General features: G+C 34.1%; 1 protein-coding gene across 4 annotated transcripts in view; it reads left to right on the top strand.

Annotated features, from left to right (window-relative positions):
* CNTN1 (contactin 1) overlaps positions 1–18,807 on the top strand; it is a 391,770-nt gene that overhangs the window by 135,809 nt on the left and 237,154 nt on the right. Inside the window, exon 1 of one of the 4 annotated variants that reach the window (XM_037847169.1) lies at positions 8,430–8,733. The exons of the other annotated variants lie outside the window; for them this stretch is intronic. The gene's annotated coding sequence lies outside the window, so the exon portion shown is untranslated. Of the gene's footprint in view, positions 1–8,429; positions 8,734–18,807 lie in introns of those variants that run through there. 4 annotated transcript variants of the gene reach the window in all.

The following is an 18,807-nucleotide window of genomic DNA, read 5'->3' as shown; positions in this document are numbered from 1 at the left end:
TAACCCAGTGAACCCCTTTATAAAAGCCAATCCATTTCCGGTATTTTGCATTCTGGCAGCTTTAGCAAACCGTAACAGATTTTTGTACCAGAGAAGTGGGGTGCTGCTGAGTTTGCAAATACCAAACATGTTGGAATGGCTTTCTAAATGGATAAGGGGAAAATTTTGGAATAATTGTGAGGAGCGTGATAGAAAGGCCTGGACTGCTTTGATGGGACTGTTGGTAGAAATAACTCTAAAGATACTTCTGATGAGGCCTTAAACAAAAATGGTGTATATATTATTGAAAACATGGAAGGAAGGTGATTCTTGATTTAAAGTGGCATAGAATTTGGCCACATTGAGTCCTGGTGTCATATGGAAGGCAGAATTTGAAAGCTGGGATACTTAGTTGAAGAGGTCTCCAAACTAAATGTGGAAAATGCAACCTGGCTTCTCTTTGTAACCTTTAGTAAAAGTGATAAGCTGAGAACTGAACTCTTGGGTACAAAGAAACCAGAAATTGATGCTCTGAAAATTCTGGGCTTCCAGAAACTGAGACCCCAGAGGATAGTGCCCTGTGTGAGGATTTAACTAAACATAGAAACCAGCAGCCATTTCAGTACAAGCTAGGATTGGAAATGGAGTATCCAGGAAAGATTTTGTAAAGTCCTATTGTCTGACAGTTTTGACCCTTGCATCCTGCATGCCAAGCCAATTTTTTTTTCAAGATCTGTATAAGCCACTGCCAGTCTGAACTGAACAAGGCAGAAAATGGACAGACTGAAGGAAGAATTTCTTCAAAGGCAGAACCATAGAAGTTGAGGTCTGGAGTCAAGAAACCTCAGGCCAGGAGAGCGGACCCACCCATGCATGTGGAGAGGATGAGTTCAAAGAGGAAGGAGCACATTCCCTGGGGATTGGGGAGAGCCTGGCCACCACCCCACTGTTCTTAAGGGGTTGAGCATGTGCCCCAGGGATGGCACAGAGTCCGGGTGTCATCCAGATATTTGAGAAGGGTGGAGCCAAGAACAAGGTGGTCTCCTCAATACTTGGATCTATTGGAGCAATTATCTCAGCATTTGGAGAGAGAAAGGATACTGTGCAAGGGTGGGACTGTTGCTCTCTCAAGCCCTGAGGATAAAACATCATCCTATAAATGACTTTCAGACTTTGAAATCTAACAGAGTTTGCCCTGTGAGTTTTTGAAATTGTTTAGGTCCTGTGACCCTTGTTTTCCTTTCAATTTCTTCCTATGGTGATGGAAATGTTTATCCTATGATTGTCCCTCCTTTGTATATTGAAAGCAGATAACTTGTTCTAAGTTTCACAGGTCCACAACAAGCAGGAAATTTTGCCTTAGGACTAATCATTCCTTTAACTGATTTTGATAAGACTTTGTACTTATCTATTGTTACTGAAATGATTTAATGTTTTTTGATTTTGTGATGGAATGAATGCATTTTGCATATGGAAGAATGTGTCTTTTGGGGGGTCAAGGTGTGAAATGTGCTGATTTGAATCCCCTACTTTGAATCAGGTCTCTTTAATTGAAATTCTCTTGAATTTCAGTAAAGTATCACTTTGTTCAGAAAGATCCACATACCCCACAAACTCTGTAGAGTTTACACCTTCGAGATTTTTTTATGACTGCCTCTTTGATTTCATAGGACAAATGTCTATGATAAAATCTTTCCCAGGAAATTACAGTTGCAAGTTTAAAGATAAAACTCCTTATGAATGCACAAAGTTGATTTATGCAAAAACTCCACAAAAATACATATTTTACAAAAGGACTTACTGGTATATTAATATCCTGCTATTGGACCTCAGTTTTAGTAGAAGATAAAATGTGTTACAAAAATTCATATTAAAAAGAAATTTTTATACCGAATTGACTTATAATATGAGAGTATGAAGTAACAGTTATGGTTACATTTTACAACTTGGCCCTGTAATCAAATAAGGATGGAAGAAGTGTGAAAACAAAACCTCTATCCAAACTTACTTTTGAAATGGTTTATATCTGGAAAATGGTTCCATTCTATAGATTTGTTTTAAAAGTTTGTGTGAAAAATCAGGTGAAACAAATCTATATTGTTTGCAGTCAGGATGGTGGCAATCTTGGAGGATAGGGGTGAGTGGAAAGGAACATACAGGGTTCTGGGTACCAGTAAGTTACTGTTTCTTGATCTCAGTGCTGACAACATAGATGTGTCAAATCTGTGAAATTCAGTTATTATATGTATCTAATGTGAAATATATCACACTTCAGTTAAAATTTTAACATATTAGTATACATGTGCACCTCCACATAAATGCAGCAGTACATTCTTGTGCACTGTAATCAGGATATGTTTATTTTTAAAATGTCTATTCAGAAATTTCTAAGTAACTTTTTAATGGTAATGAGGATAATACTGTGTAAAATCCATAAAGGGAGCCTGTGTTTTTAATGGGCTAATCAAATATTGTAGTGACTGCATCATCTATTTTATATTAGCATGATTCATTCATGCATTCATATAATAAACTTTCTAAGAGAAGTAAATTATGGATTGAGTCTTACTTTTCAAAAAGTTGAAGGTTCTAAAGGTCTAAAAGTATACAGATGTTTGTTGAACTAAAAAATTGAGACATGGCAAAGCAGGTCTATTTTGGCTTGCTACTAGAAATATAGCTAGATTAAACTATTTAGAAAATATTCAAATCTGTTACTAGAGAAGAGAAGTATAATGTAATTTTTAAAAGTCTTCACTAATATATATCAGATTGGGATGTATAAAGCAGTTCAGTGAATCTCATGTTGTAGAGTATGGCTGATGTCTCTTGATTTGGAGTTAAATACAACTTCCTTTAAAAGCATTTAATCACTTAAAAAAAGAAACCCTACCTTTCTTAAAATACCTAAAAGTAAGCCTGATTAAATAGGAATTAGTGTAATTATCTGGGAGTTGTTATACTTTTATGGACTTAAAAATCATTTAATTATATTTTTCAAATATATCTGTAACCATTGGTAGGATTCTTTGTAGCCCCATTTTACATGGTGGTTTAATTGCAATTAAGTAATTTTCAAGAATCCTTGGAAATATTTTGGGTATACTGATATCTCATGTTTATATTTTTAAGCTAATTGAAATATTAGGGAAAACTATATATATATTCTTAGATATATTACGGGGACTAAGTTGTATCTAGATTGATATTTATAGCTCTACTTTATTCATTGCTTAGTGAAATTTTTAAAAATATGATTAAAGTATGATATAAACATGTGCTTTGGTAGTGTGGATCTCAAATTCTGTCTTATTTCTTAATATATATGTATTGGAGAGAAAGGTATTTAAACGATTTGAGGCTGTTTTCTTACCTATAGAATACTGTGATAATATCTTTATGTTTTTTAATGTGAAATATGCCATATATACAGAAAAGTAATAACTTGCAAAGTATGATTTAACAGGAAGTTAGAAAGCAAATTTCAAAGAATGTTATGGGTTACAGTTCCGCAATTTTAGTTATTTCCTTATTGTGAAATATAACATATATACAGAAAGGTGATAAGTTTCAAAATACTATTTAAGAAGTAGCTAAAGAGCAAATTTCAAAGAATGTTATGGGTTACAGTTCCATCAGGTAAAAAAAATTGCATAAAGATTCAGTGTTGATAATCCTTTGTCAAATTCTACCTTGTCTGTTGCTACCCCTTCATCTTGTTTGACACTTTCTCAATTTTTATAAAAGTTCAGATGTAATGTGTATATGTATATATGTGTCTGTATTTATATGTATATTGTATGTTTGAAATATAACGATACATGTCCATTCTTTTCCATACTTTCATTTGTTGTTTTGTTTTTCTCTACTGTTTTTTTTTTTTTTTTTAAACTAGTAGTGCTTACCAGAAGTACTTTCTATTTAAAATTGACCATGTATGGGTCTCATGGACATAAAAAAACAAAGAGGTAGGGAGAAAACATTCTGTTGTGGGTTTGGGAGGTGACTTTGGCAGCCTGATGTGATGGAAGGGGCCTGGGCCATGAACTCAGAACACCTGGATGTGACTTCTGGCTCTCCTGTTCATCATTCATGTGACTTGACCAAATTACTTAACCTCTCTAAGCATGATTCTTCATTGGTAAAATGGGAATAAATGCTATTTGACTCACATGGAGTTTCTGATAATTAAATGAAATCAGTTTATTAAAGTATTAAGCATTGTTCCAGCCTTATAGTATACGTTTAATACATATTAGCAGTTGTCTTTTTGCCATTAATTAAAGGTATCAAGATATTACATTAACATATGTATTTTCTTTAACCAAGCTTATGTACCTTTCCTTATCTGAATCTGTGTTTCATCTTCTACATTCTTTTCACTATACTCTTTCAATCCTGAGTTATTTCATCATGTTCTACAGCTTAAACTATCCTAATAACAAACATAAACCTATTAAATGTGCTACAGCCTCATTGTCCAACTGTCCGCTGGAAAATCCATATGTATAACTCTTCATCCTGCTTCCTTGTTTTAGCCCTCCTGTGCGTCTAACATGATCATCTCGTTGTTTCACCATCTTCCCACAATACCAGCAGTTCTTTGTGTGTGTGTGTGCACATGGTGGGGTGTTGGGATACTGGGTTACGCAAGCACAACCCTGAAAGCCTTCCATGATTCCTCCCAGTCCCGTAATCCTACTCAGTCCTATTGACTGTGATGTTTAAATATCTCTGGAATACTTTTCTTATTTTTATCTCCCTGTGGCTGCCTAATTTAGGCCCTCACCACCTCTAATGGACTACAAATGGTAGCCTATTAAATCTCTTGCCTCTGGTCTCTCATCCAGTCTATCTTCCCCACACACAATCTAATATCACTGTCTTGTGAAATCTTCAAATATTCTCTCTCTGCACAATAACATCAAACTCCTAAACAGTTTAAAATGTCCTCTCTATTAAGTATTTCATCAGAGTTTAAAAGGCCCTATATAAACCATATCTGTATAATTTTGGCTTATCACTTGACAAAATGCCCATTGTATCCAAAATTCTCATAACATGATGCTTCAGTTTCTCAAGCACACCATGCGATGTTCGGCCTCCCTAAAAATACGTAAGTTGTTCTCTTTACCTGAAGTGCCTTTCCCTTTAAGCATTGTCTTCCAAGGCTAAGCTTTGGAAGAAAATGAATTAATGTTTCTAAAGTCTTTACTGTGTCAGAAAATGTGAGCCTTTTTTGATGTTCCTAATACCTCTATGAGGTTGATAAAGTCACCGTTTTACAGATGAGGACATGGAGGCAGAATTCAAACTTCCATGTGCCTGAATATGAAAGCTGTGTTTTTCACTATTGTACTCCAAGTCATTTATTTAATTCTCATAAAAACTTTTAAAGGAGGACATTTTTAGCTTGACTTCTACCTGATAAAACTGAGATTCATGGGGGGAATGAGTGGCACATCCAAGTTCATGTGTTGAAATTTGTGAAGCCTGAATTTAAACTCAAATTTGTCTTAAAATCGTATGTTATTTTTATTATAACACTCAACTGCTTCAAGTTGCACCCCCTCAATGACTCGTTTGCTAAAGACCCCATGGAGAAATCACAGTGCCAACATTTTGCTGTTGCTGTGCTTCCTAAACTGGAATAAAAATGGTCAACATTTACTTAGCAGTTACTCGGCATATAGGCACAGTCTATATGCTTTTGTAATTATCTCATTTATATATCTTAATGATCTCATAGTAATTATATTAATCACCCTGAATTTACATATTACTTATCTTTCTCACTACAGTATGGATACCTTAGAGGCAGTCACTGTCCTATATATGTTTGTTTCTCTAGATCTAGCCAAATTCCTTGCATGTGGAAGGTACACAATAAATATATTTCATTTAAATGAATGCATTATGATTAGGGAATGGCTATAATATTGGTGGAAGTTAGAAAGTAGAAAGACTTGTCTTAAATCTCAGAGAGCAAATGTAATCTCCCATATTACACACCTCCTGAGCTCAGGGATGTGGAAACTTTGGGAGGCTGAATCGAATTCTTTTTCTAACTCTGCATGGCATTTTTTCTTATATTGGACATAAATAATGCATTTTTTTCCAAATGGCAGTAATCAGGCAGGCTAGTTATACATCTTAATAGGTATCAAAAATTCAGCAGACTAAATATGCTTTGATTTATTCCCAAATTTTAATTCATGTTATTGACCCTTTGCACATTACAAGGTTCACTCCATACATTATATGCATTATAAATTCAAAATATTGGAAAGTCTTTTGGTCCGCGAAGAGATCAAATTTATCTAAAGTGGCCATTTCTGTTTCCCATCCATCTGAAAAGATCAGTTAATTGTGTTTCTCATACACAGCCAGATTCCTGGCAAGTGGAGAGTGGCTCTATATTACAGCCTTGGGCTTTGTTTTCTTCTTTTCCCCAGGTATTTCCATTCAAGGCTTACTTGCTGACCTCTTTTCTAATTTCTTAGGGAATTTCTATCTACATAGCTGCTTTTCTCATACCATATCATTTTCCCTCTCCGGGCTCTTGATCTTGGTCTATTCCTGATTGACATTGTGTGTGTGTGTGAGTGATCTTTCTCCCCATCTTTAGAAAATTGAATCCAGAACATTCACAAGCAGATGAAGATTTGTAGTCTTCATTTTAAAATTTTGGGTCTTTGACATTTGTATATGAGAAAAGATACTGACCTTTCACTCACTGCAAAAGGAGAAATGGACTAAGCTAACTTCCTATCCACTTGCTTATGCATTTTTTAATCATGTCATTTCAGGAGGCTTAAGTTTCTAATGTTTACATTTGCAATTATTTTAGATTATGTCAGCAGTCTCTGTATTTTGTATCCTTCTACTTGATAACTTAAATTGCAAATTTTCCAATTTTCTTTTATTTAAAATATGTTCTCTTCATACGAAATTGTTTCCATAGATGCTGAAATTGATCTGAACAACTCTTGGCAAGATAGATGATACTCAGCTATAAATTCTGTAATTTTAAAAATGTCTGAAATTTTGGAATATATATTTATATGTACAAATTGGAGAATTAAACTCTCAGACAGCCATTTAGAATATTTTAGCATAGTTTTTATCAGTCAGGTGCACTTGTCTTTTCTGTGGATCTAAAAGGGATTTTGCTCTTACCTGAACTTAGAAGGTTTTAAGACACATTTCCCTGAAATCCACCTCTACTGTCATCAGCACCTCTACTACACTCACCAGCTGATATCGGCCTTTTTTGGTTTATTGACTGAAAATCACCATACCCATGCTACTTCTGAGTGTATTGTTCTCTGCAGTATAATTGTCAGATGGGAAACCTCAGTCATACTATGGCTTATTCTGTACTTTAGACCCAAGTCATGAACATGAAGTTTCCACTCTAGTTTTACAGATGGTCAGGTGCTACAGTGTACACATATGAATCTCAGTTGTGAGTGTGTGGTACATGAGAGTGTATACAAAGAGGCTTTGAAAAGTCATGGCTTTAGGACTCTAAATGACCTTAAAAACATCATGTTCACTCCTCTTCTGGTGGAAAATAAGGCTTATTTTGTTTTTACTTCAAAACCCTTTGGGAAATAGACAATTATTCCCAGTACATATATGCATTTGTTATTTTACATAGATCCCCTACTCTTGTTTAAATTCTGAGACAGACTCAGAAGGACTGACACACTCAGAGTACAGGTGCCTAAGGCTCAAATCACTTAATACTGACGAACACATGTACCCACTGTGATGATTTAAAAAAAAAAAAAAAAAGAAACCTCTTCCACATTATCGAAATAAAAAATTAATTATTGTTAAATTAAAAGTCTTCCAAGAAAGGTTATTTGAATGTGCCAATGTGCCCAGGTAAAAATCTCCAATGTTTTATAGTCAGGCATCACTTTTTTATTTTTTCTTAATTTTCAGTGTAGCTGTGTTGATTTTCTAGAAATGGTAGAAAATTCAACTCTGTGTATCTCACATATAATATAAAATATTTGGCTAAAGCCTGCAGAAAGTATGTCTTTTGAATAGAAGAAAACAGATGCTATAGCGTTTCTGCCAGAGAGTTCAGTATAAACCCTCTGCAGTATGCAAATGTCATCTCCCTCTATGTGAGTGTTTTTCTCGAGTGAATGCTACAGGGATGAAGGCATCTTCTTGTGATTTAGGTTGTAATTTTGTTTGTGGAAATAAACCAATCGCTGAGCTCCAATTGTCTTAGCAGTGAGGTGATCAATAGCCCATTACTGGCTAGAACAGCGGCTACAGGAAGTGCATTGAAGACTTTAATGCATGAATTATGCATGCGGTGCTCATTCTCTAGTCTCCAAACAGAATGACCGGGTTTGTGAAGTTGCATCAGATGGTTTCTTGCATTAAGTGACTGCAGTGAAATGCTTAATATTTTCAGGCACAGAAGCAGCATTGACTCGGGCCAGCCGAATTTGGAAGATGTAATCCCCAGCTCACAGCACAGAATGCTTTATTTGAAAGTATTGCTATGTAGAGAGCCAGCTTTGCTGTCATCTAACCTGCTCTCTCCAGAAGGTTGGCTGAAGGATGAGAGCGGCTGTGCCTGCCTCTGAGGTCACAGCTTGAAGTCCCTTTAACTTGTTCTCTGCTGCAGGAGAGAGGCATATTGTGGTATAACTGTTACTGCATTTATTCAAATGGATAATTTGCGATAACTATTATGCCCAGAACAACAGATAACTCACATATGAGGTAAGTCCATGGTTTTTCTAGAATGTGCTGAGTTAGGATAACAGTGATCTAGATGAATAAGGTTGACTCAAATCTCAGTATGGAAATGCAGTGTCAGGGTTCTCAATTGTTATGTTTATTGTGAGGGGACTTTATGTTATATTTTAGGGTGTTTTATTGTGCATGCAGAAGCTTTTAAAAAACGTGTGAGCTCAGGTGTGTGTGTCTTGGATAGATACAAGACAGCAAACTGGGGAGGGGCAGCACAGAGAGTGAGCTGAATCAATAAAAGAAAATTACCTCTTTGTAGAGAAGTTTTAGCAGGGTTGTGGCGTTTTTTTGACTCAGATCATTTCCTTAATGTCAATATTCTCAAATTATGGTAACAAAATGTTGGTAGAAACCAAAAATGCTCATTCTGTCTCACAGAAAAGAAGGAAAGCACTGAGATACTCAAACTCAAAGACTGTGTTGCATGCAAATTGAGCAGATAGAGTGAAAACAATTCGGGCTAGCATGTCCTTGAGGGGAGACCTTGTTGTTAGAACAAAAAACAGTTTCTCTACCTGTAAAGTGTTTTGCTTTTCTTTTCTGTCAAGAATGTCTTATTTGAAAGGGAATGGATAGATTACATAAACTGTCATAAAGCATACTGAGGAATTTACCAAAAATAAGATATTATTTCCCACTTTCTTGGGTATTTTAAAAATTAAACTTATGCAATTAGAGAACCCAGTGTAAAAGAGCCAGATTAAATTTACAAAGATGTGCAAAACTGAAAAAATACAGCACCATGTTAATATATTTGCCAGAAGTCTCATGAATTAAATCTATTTGCTTACATGTCATGGCAAATAATAAATGTGCAAATCCTGTGCAGTATGATATGAATTCATGAGTATCTCTTTAGGGTAAACAAATAGCATTAATAAACATTCACTAAGAAACTCAAGATACAATACATTCTTTAAGGATGCTCTTGAAAAATAAATTTATACCATCAGTGAATATATGTGTTTTATGTATTATAGTATATAATTATATTCTATTTATAATGTGATATACATGCCTGTCTACCTTCTCAAGTATGTTTATTGAGGCTAACTTTTTTAAAAATGTATGTTTGCTAAATCATCTGTCAGAAATCAAAAATAGGTAAGGCCAAGTATGCTTTGTAAAAAAAGGTGTCAATTATTTAAAAAAGGAAGGAATGAAGGGAGGGAGGGAAGGAGACAAGGAGGGAAGGAGGGAAGAAAGGAAGAGGGAAGGAAGGAAGGGAAGGAGGTAAATAAATATCAGGAAATGGGAAAACTACTTCTCAAGGATTTCACAGTGCATTTCAATTTGTTAACCGTATTAATACGTTACTTGGATTTCCTGTCAACTGTCTGGTGGTGGTGTAGCACAGAATTCCCATCATTCTAGAGTGTTTACATCTTCAAAGCTGATCTAGTTTAGGGGCATGAGGAAACTCACATGTGGAGGAGGAGAAAAAACCCTCTATATCTTAGAAGTCTGTTGATGCTGAGTCATGGTGCTCTATTCTGCTCAGGTGTCTCCTGGCTGAGGTGTCCCATTACCACCTGGTAAAATGAAGCTGAAGGAAAATGAGAAGGAATAGAGGGGAGTAAGAACTTAAAGATATATATTGTCTAATGCTACAGACTACGTTCTGAGTAATGAGTTTAATGGCAGTGCTGCTTGTTGGATCTGGCTGAGATGACAGTAGGAGAATAAAAGCCCCCTGTTGTGAGTGACAAGATCATAGCAGTAAAATTAATGGACTAACATGGGGAGATGATATAAATGAAGGGGTCCATGTAGCACTGCACTTGTCCTTATCTAAACCTCTCTGTCTCAACCCAAGCCTTTTATCAATCTCCTTTATAATATCTGACGGTCAGATAAAGAATATTTCCTGGGTCATCAGAGGGAAATCTGGAACAAAGTGTGCTAAATTCCCAATTCCCACAGTAGTCAGAGTAATTTTTATAGGCTATCAATTGGGAGAAACTAACAAGAAATTAACGAGAATAGTTGAGTATCAACCACAATTTATGAGGAAAAGTACAAAAATAAGTTTAGATAATGAGTATTATGTCATGGTATGATATTAAATACAGTTGAAAAAGGAAACTGAAGACATTTTAAAAAGTGATAAATGGATAGAAAAGAGGGGAAATAGAAATATAGTAGTGAAGCATCAGAATATAAAGTGTTTGAAAGAAAAATAAGTATTTAATTATAGTTGATATATTTTAATTAAAAACCCTTAAAATCAGTGTATGAGAATTCTGAAATATAATGGTGCACTAATATCAGGTCTTGTAATTTACTTTACAAATAAATCTTAAAGGTGACTTAGTGGGAAATCAGTTGAGAGGGATATTTTTAAATGTTAAGCTGTCAATTTTTTATGGGGATAAATACTGCTATTGCTAAGGGATTTTTAAACAAATGAATATTGTAACAAATCTAAGTAGAAAATATTTGCTAAATTTAACAGTGACTATAAATTAGGAAAGATTTCAGATTATGGAAAAGTGATGGCTCTCTTATGGAAGAATGGGAGAATAAAAGTCTTTGAAGAGAGATAATATGTCCATTTTCCAATCTTAAAACACACATACCAATTGATTAAATCAGAGCTTATGGTTGCATGAAAAGGAAATTCACCTTAGGGTTCTTTAGTTAGTGTTATACACTGAACCATGCCCCCCCCCCCCCCCAACAAAGACCAGTTCAAGTCTTAACCCACGGTCCTGTGGATGTGAACCCATTTACAAATAGGATTTTTGAAGATATTATTAGTTAAGGTGAAGCCAAACTGAATCAGGGTGGGCCTTAATTCAATATGCCTGGAGTCCTTATAAATGGAGGAAATTTGGACAGAGGAATTGGAGACAGATGGGGAGAGAGATGGCCGTGTGACGGGGGCACAGATCGAGTCATGGGTTGTCAGAAAGCCACCACCACACTGCAGAACTCAGAGGAAGCATGATCCTGCTGACACCTTGATTTTCGAATTCTAGACTCCCAAACTGTGAGAAAACTAATTCCTGTAGCCAGGTAGTCTGTGGTACCTTGTTATAGCAGCCCTGGCAAACTAAGATAGCAAACAGTCCTGATTGAGTTACAAGCCTTGTAAAATTCACAGAAAGGCTACTCAGTTCAATGAAGAAGCATTTTTTTTGAGGATCTTCCTATTTGATTTTGCTAGGTACTCTGATTCTGTAGATGCAAAAAATATGAAGGGCTGTGCTCACGAGAGAACAAATAATTCAAATACAGGGGCAAAAAGAACATAGGAACAGCCAAAATATTTGGTAAACAGCTTTGCTGTTATATGAGAAACAATGACCCATACTCAAAATTTTAAAATGGAGCCTGGGAGAAGAATATGCATAAAGGCATAGGTGAAAATTAACACTGTGTATTCAGATATCAGGACTGGAACTGAGGGATTGGATAGGTTTACTTGATTAAGAGTTTAAGTACCACAATAACATGCCCAATAGCAGGCAGTGAGCACACACAGGCATTATTTAATCCCTCTTGAGACATTTAAATTAAAGCTAAAGAAATTTTTGACCCCTAAATCAGATGAACTCTCAACATTTCTTTTTATGATTGTTAATGCCAACTGAAACATAGAAAATGTCTTCTTAATTTTAAGAACAATTAACATCAATAGAAATTTCCTGTTTTAAAACTGATCAGTCAAGTCTTGTTTCTTTTTAATCATTACCTTTTTATTAAAAAACTGCTGGATTACTTTGAATTTAAGGGTAAATACTGAGTGACTCTCCTATTAACATATACTTAACTGTGTCCTAAGTATATTAGCATTGTTGATAGAGGGTGTAGTCTCCAGATACATGGCTAATTACAAGTTTTCAGTCTTATGACAATCTTTGTCTAAAGGTTTTAAGTATTTTCCTTACATTGCTTTAACTTGTATGTCTTATCTGCTATATGAAAACAAACATCTATTTTGTCAAGCAACTAAATCGATGCTGAGGGAAAATACTTTATTACTTCACTATCAAAATTCTGAAACTGTAATTACCAAATGCTAGTGTTGTTTATATAATGTCATTGATAGCCAGTAGGCAACTATAACAAACATTTTAATTTAGAAATATTTCTGCTACATCAAGCCTAAAAAATTGAATTAAGCTGTCTTGAGAACATGTTGTTCAAGAAAAGTTTGTTGCTAATCAGTGAATGCAAAACTGGAACAATGAACCAAATCCAAGTAACCACAAGACTAACAAAAATTGGTATACACAGAAGTAGTACTCTGAAAAATATATACGAAGAACCATTAGCTATATCTTTCAGTGGTGCACTCCACTTCAAAACACCGTCACTGGAAGAAGTTAAGAACAGATAACAGCTTTAAGAAATAGAAGAATTCAAAGATTTAATGGGTGTTTAAACTTTGTGACTTTTAAGTTTCTTTTCTAGCCCAAGATTACGTGATCATATATTATTTTTGCAATCGCGATAGCCCCTTAAGAGATAAACTTTAAATAAGGAAACTCAAGTAGAAAATTGAACATGATTTAGGCTGGGAATAGGTTAGAAAAGATGCTAGTCATGGTAGCAGATGGAAGGGCAGCAAGGTAGGTGGCTGTGAGGGAATCTGGAGGAGGGGCTGTGCCAGAAAGAACGTAGGAATTTAAACAGATGGAAGATGATATATTAGTTGGCAAGAAAGAGAAGCTGGGTGATAAGCAGGGGAATCTGTTGAAGAACTAGGTGGAGTAGGAAGCCAATAGGTGATTAGGTGGACCAGTAGGAAAAAAATGGGTCAGTATGAGTGAGAAAACTCAAATTCTAGAACAAACAGGTAAGAATAGTAGAACGTAACTAAAATTTTTCCTTTTACTCAAACCTGGGAAAATGGCTTGTATTATAATTTTAAAGCACTTTGAAATGATGATGAACAATGATCACTAGGGTAAGGAAATTTTAATGTAAATTTCGGAGATGCTTACCACTGAGCAAATTTATTCTGCAAAATTACTGTGAGCGTATAATTTACCTTTATTTCTAAGTTTCATGTTTCCTATAATGTGAGTTTTGGTACTGGCTGGAAAATAATTCTGAAACATAATAAAAGTAGAGACTCAGGACTTTGACCCCTATCATAATGAGAATTTTATTAGATTAAGAATATGGAATACACTATGTATTATCTTTAGAAAAAATGCCTAATATTTTCTTTGTCTGTTATAATTGATAACAGCACGGTCTCAGTGAGCAAAAAGGGGATGACTACAAGTCATCTGGTCCCTTCTCTACTTTCAGGCTTATCTAACCTTAAATCATCATATTCTGAGGCAATTATTCTTACTTACAAACACTCAGTAAAATTGTGTAATATAAGTAAGCACTTTTTAAATAGTAATTGTCCTTATTGGTTAGTATAAAAGTGCCATGGGACAGTGATATTTGTAGGAGATACTTGACTCAATGTGGCTGTTCTGATTGACCATTCATATTGATAGAAGGGTTCTAAGTTGAAGAGACATGTCATCCTTTTTTTTTTGTTTTCTGATGCAGCCTATAAATCTATTTTTCTGACACTGTCAACCATATTTCTCAGACCAATCTATTGCTACCTATTTTACTAGACAAAACCTTATGCTGTTTTGTCTGAAAAAGATCATTGATACCAAGGGTTTTCTGGATTATATAGCCATTCTTTTTAAGTGATTTTAAATTGCCACCTCAATCCCTTGAACTAAATCACGCTTTTGAGCACAAGTCTGGTAGCCGCATCTTCCCAAGTTAAGTGCTTTCTTAACATAACTTAGTTGGGGCAATTCCCTTGCACTAACGAACCATACTTGGCAAATTCTATACATATGCTTGGCATTATGCCAGACTTTGGGGATACGAGGATGAATACAACAAGGGCCTTACAGAGTTTTCATTCTAGTGGAATAAACGGATCTGTATACACCAGATACTATGGTACAATTTAATAGATGCAATGGTTTTATGTCCATATGTAATATATGCATGCAACAGCCTTCATAATTGTAAATATCTTGATGTCAGGGAACACATTAATTTATTAATTCAGTGAATGTTATTAAACCTCTTCTCTGCACAGTGGCTATGCAGAGAAAGGGATTCCCTATTGCCATGGGCAAAACGTTCTATTGAAAAAGGGAGAGTAATAAACAGACAGGTTCACTGGAAGAAGGTAGTTCTTTTAGCAATGTATACCGAGTCCAAAAGTTCATATAAATGGGGCTTTAACCACACTTGGGAAAGGGGATTAAGGGTATTCTTGGATAAGGAAATCAAAGGATACTTAGAATAGCATTTAAACATTTGTGTAATGGTTTATTCAGTATAGTTATGAAATAAATGGTGTTGACTGTAAACTTCAGAGGTTTAAACTAAAAAGAGATATGTACTTACTTAATGAACACAACATGAAAGTAGAGAGGAAACTAAGTATTTGGTGCTGAACTAATTTCTTAAACACATTATCTCATTTAATATTCTCAAGAAAACTATGAGATCCTCACTTTAAAGATGGAAAAACTGAGATCTGGGGTTACCCACTGCTCCAAAATTCTAGTTTCAGTATTAGGACATTAAAGTTTATTTCTCTCCTATATCCCCATAATTTTTCTAAACTTTTTTGGCACCTTGAAGAAACCTTCAAATGTCCATTCATTTATATATTCAATGCCATTTTGTATCTCCATATTCAAAGTTTGATTACTCTTTCTTCCATTTTAGCTAAAATGGATATAATAGAGCCAGTGAAAATTTGCAAATTAATTTTTAAGATGATTTAATTAGAAGAAAGGACAGTATAATTTGAAAAATAAACCATCCATAAACATAATCTAATTTTAAAAGAAAAAAAGACCATTTTGCTCAAATATGGAAAATTTGTCTGATGGAAAAGTAACAAAATGGCATTTGAGGAAATACTTAAATTTTACAAGATATCTAATGCAATGCACAACTTAAATGTTACTGAGTAGCTCGGTGCATAATAAGGTTTCAATAAATTTATATTAATTAGTTAATAATTGGTGTCTCTAAAACTATGTATCAGTGATAAGAATACTTTATGATTTTATACCCCTTTTTTTCCCGCTTCTCAATTCCTTTAAGCGGAAAAGTGATCTTAACCAGGAAGTCTCCCATACATGATAACCCATGAAGACTAGAAAGGGCATTTTTGTCTGCCTTTTTCATCACTGCCTTCTCAATTTGTAGTTCAGTGCCTTGAACATAGTAGATATTTAAAAAATATGTGTTGAATGAATGAATGCATGAAAGAATGTTGCCACATATTATGAATTCTCAGATGCTATTGTTTATAAGCTGTATCATCAAATTAATAGATTTTGAGGACATTCTTCAAGTGTATATATCAAATATAAGATGTATTCTGTAGTAGTAAAGATTTTTTTTCAATGTCAAAAATCTATTTCGAACTAGTGTAAGCAAGAGGGGGAATTTATTGGAAATATATATCATCGGGTGAATGAAGACTGCACAAACTGGGAGGGATGAGGACGGGGTGTACCTGGACTTAAAGTATACCTCTAACTAGAGACCTGAATACCATGTCAACAATATCAACTTCTTTCTCGATAAGGACCCAGACTGTGGGCTTCAGTCTCCATAATGACCAACTCCTTTACGTGTCAGGGAACATTCCTGGCCGTTCAGATTAAGATAGCATCACATCTTGCAGCACCACCCCCACCTCCAGCTACGGCCACAGGGAATGTATTCTGTTTTTACAAGCGTTATGTTGTAAATGATTGGTTTAGGTGGTCTGAATGAGCATACAGTTTGTGGTAATGTGTTGCTTAGAAAATTAGTGGAAAACATTTGATGGTTTAAATCTTCATAAGATACTATGTCCAAAAAAAGTACTGTGGATATTTTAATAAAAGAGAAATCAAACCATGTCATATGTAGAAGTTAGTGAATAATAGGGATAAAAAAATTTAAATGTTTTAAATGATTTTAAATAGCATTCAACATATTTTCAGACACTTTGAGAACACTTACTGTTCTGCTTATCTCCATATGCCCTGAGTTTTGCACACTGCCTGGCATATTGTAAACAGTTGGTAAATATTTGTTAAATGAATATATTGGTAGTAAAATCTTCTTGAATCTCTTGTAATTAATCATAATAGGGAGTGAAATAGACTACAAAGAGGGAGAAGTGATGACTTACCCATAAAGGAAAATTTATGTAATATAATTAAAATGTTTAGCATGTTTGGAAATAAAATGACCTGCAAGATAAGCATAGATGTGAGACAAATAGAATGTGTCCATTTGGGTTTGGGCTTATTATCATGTCGTTAAAGATGGAATGAAATAGTACATTTTTCCTTTGGAATTAAATGAATATACCAAACACATGAAAAGTTCTTGAGAGAAGTAAAACTAAGTAAAAATATTAGTAAAGACTTGGAGAGAAGTGGTTATTTGTACCAGAATACTCAGCCAGAAGATGAGAACATGGCCAAATGTTTACATGGATATATTTGGATGAGACCTTTGCAAGTTGGCATGAATGCCAAATATTGTTGATTTTTAAAATAAATGCCATATTTTAATTATTTTTTTCAAAAATGGTTTGGCACAATAATTGGAAGTTATAAATGCAAAAAAAAATCATAAATACGATTATTTTCTTTCTGTTTTCTTTACTGCAGTAGGTGTAGATCTCACCTATGGAAAGGTAAATGCTTTTAGGAGAAGGCCCCTTTCATTTAAATTGAGCCTATTGTGACTAACCTTTAATTCATACATGTGAAAACTGATACTCTGATAATTGAACCTTTCTATCTAAGGGGTTACTATTTAGGTGTACTCAAGTATAGAAAAATAAGTTTAAAAGATTGCATCGTTTAAAATTCAACATTAATTTAAAAATTACAGTATTTTTTTTCCTAATTGTTGATTCAGGTTTTAGGTATTTCATGTAATTCCTTTCTTAGTTTTAGACAATTCGTAATTTAAGAGAATTCTTTAATGAATTGTATTTACTTCTCTATATTATCTATTTCAAGAAATGTTCTTGAGGAAAGAAAGGAGACTTCAGGGAAAGAAAATCATTCCCTGTGATTCAAAACACATAGACTTCTCAGGTCTTAACCACAAAAGAATAATATTAGCAGAAATCATTCTTGAGCATTGATTAGGAAACAGGCACCTATTGAGACATACTCCACATCAATATAAACTTTCTTCTTTTTCACAAGGGCTATTCATGTGTCAATCAACTTGCTGAAGATGCTTCAGTTATGTTATTAAAAGCAGAAATTTCAGTGGCTTGAAACTTAGGAATAAACAAAGAATAAATGTATTAGAACTGAAATGCAGGTTGTATAAATCTATATTTCTCATATGGAACATCAATTTGGATTAAATTAACCCAGCAAAATATACATATGAAATAGATATTAAATGCAGAAAAACTCAAAAGACAATATTGCTTAGCAATTAGGTAATATAAGAACATGAATTTAATTAATTTATTACCAGTAGATGTTATCACCTCTCAAACAGCAAAATCATTGTTTTTTTGTGTTTTGTTGACAGAACATAGCATTATTTAAAGGAAGAAATGGACACAACAACATTTATTCATTTTTACTTTGTGCTAGTCACTGATAAATGTTTCACCTATTTATTTAAATGCCATTACTGGAGTAACACAATAAATATTTTTAAAAGTGTTAATGAAATCCAATATTTTAATTTTGTTTAGGAAATGCTGGTTTGTCAAAATTACTTTTGTATGTTTTGTTATTTGAAAATAATTTTGTATTTACTTTTTATAGAATATTATATAATTGTACATGAGACAAATTACAAATTAAAACAGTTCCTATTTATTTATTTGTGTTAAGAATGGAGTGAAAAGTTTGAGTCATTAGAAAAAACATCAAAATGCATATTAGTAGAATGTTAATTAAATATCTCATATAGGCAGTAAAAATGATTTAGACAGATTGGATTAATTGAGGAATACGAATCATGCTGTAATTTCTGAGCCTGATGTAAGACAAGTTCAGCAGAACA

The sequence above is a fragment of the Choloepus didactylus genome, chromosome 8 (genome assembly GCF_015220235.1).
Source record: "Choloepus didactylus isolate mChoDid1 chromosome 8, mChoDid1.pri, whole genome shotgun sequence".
Taxonomy (NCBI): Eukaryota; Metazoa; Chordata; class Mammalia; order Pilosa; family Megalonychidae; genus Choloepus; species Choloepus didactylus.
The sequence above is the reverse complement of the archived record's forward strand: the minus strand, read 5'-3'. Positions and strand labels throughout refer to the sequence as shown.